The sequence below is a fragment of the Mastomys coucha genome, unplaced genomic scaffold (genome assembly GCF_008632895.1).
Source record: "Mastomys coucha isolate ucsf_1 unplaced genomic scaffold, UCSF_Mcou_1 pScaffold6, whole genome shotgun sequence".
NCBI classification, from domain to species: domain Eukaryota; kingdom Metazoa; phylum Chordata; class Mammalia; order Rodentia; family Muridae; genus Mastomys; species Mastomys coucha.
In genome coordinates this window covers 29,731,936-29,733,442 of record NW_022196912.1, presented here as the reverse complement: position 1 = coordinate 29,733,442, position 1,507 = coordinate 29,731,936, and positions in this window count along the sequence as shown.

Below are 1,507 nucleotides of genomic sequence, written 5' to 3'. Positions count from 1 at the left end.
GCTGGCTGGTGAAGAATATCTTATCTGGAGTGTAACATGGGACCCTTGTTAACTTTATCATGTCTATTCCTATCAATAGTTACATATATGCATGACAGTTTTATTTTTTGTAATACAATTAGAAATACAAATGCATATTTACATTTATTTGTATCATAGTTTTAAATCTCAATTCATGTATGGGGAGCAGCATAATTACATCCACATATAAGCATTTGCATATGAAAGTCCTTGATTTGCATGGACAATTACAAGTACTCTTTTTTTTTTTCTGCTGATGCAAATGAAGAAACACCTTTGGAAAATTGGCCTCATAATTTCTAATCATACATCTTTGAGTGCCATGTACAGTTTTAGGAAAGAAATCGGCGTCCTTTCAAGAATGTCAAGTCATTTAGTGAGATTTTATCTGGGTGAAGTGCTTGACAGAATAATTTTTCTTCCTAATAATAATAACACTTAAAAATTGAGCATTCAATAGTCCAAATTAGAGAGAGATAAAATACTGACTTGGTTTCCAAATAGGCAAAGAATCCTGCACTTGACTTCACTAATCTATGGGAAGTTTTATGGGTGTTTTATTATAGGCAATCAGAGGACTATTTATCTATTTGCTTTGCATCTCAGAAGATTAAAATCTCTGATGATTCTTTGTTGGTAAAATTGAAAAGGGTCGAATCTCTTGTTTCAGAAGGCAAAGGGCCATAAGAGGCATTTTCAGAAGTATCCCCAGGTGTCTGTCTCTTGAGATAAATCTCAGTGTGAGTTAAATATTTCCCAAGGGAGAGTGAAATTCACATTTGGATTTTAGCAGCTGTCAAAAGCCCAAGGTCTCTCAAAAGAATGATTATTTAACATGATCTTTAATGTCAACTCTGTGTCCAAAATGCTGGGTCTGTCTTGAGTGTTTCTACTCAGTTCTCACTTATTTAAATATGTGAAATTTCTTCTTGTCAGGAGCAGGATCAGGAAGAGAACATTTTCAGTTTTATCATTTATGTACTTTCAGTAATTACACTTCATTTATTGGGTCATGAGAAATGACACTTTGTTTCTAAGTGAATAGAGTCATAATGACTTCACCTCAGATAGTTGTCTTAATCCTGTCACCGAGGTAACTCTGCCCTTAAATCACTGTGAGGTAAGCCCTTTCTCCCCATGTTGACTGAGGGATGGAACAACCATTTTGAGCACATGAAACAGATGCCTGAGTTCTCTGTTCAAAGGTGAGATGAAAAAGCAAAACCAGCCTTTCCAAAGCACATCAGGAGACTTTGCTGGAGTCTTGTTCCATTATCATGGTTCAGGGATCTGGGGTCCAGGTGGGCTGGTCTCCTCGATGAGTGGGCAGTCTCCTCGATGAGTGGGCCAAGCTATCTGCCCTTATTTTCTTAAGACTCAGAACGATTTGTTCCTGCAAAGAAAGATTTTTTCCTTTTTTTCTTTTTTTGAAAAGTAATTTAAAACATTTTATTAGAAACATATCAGTCTGACATGGTGGCTTTAT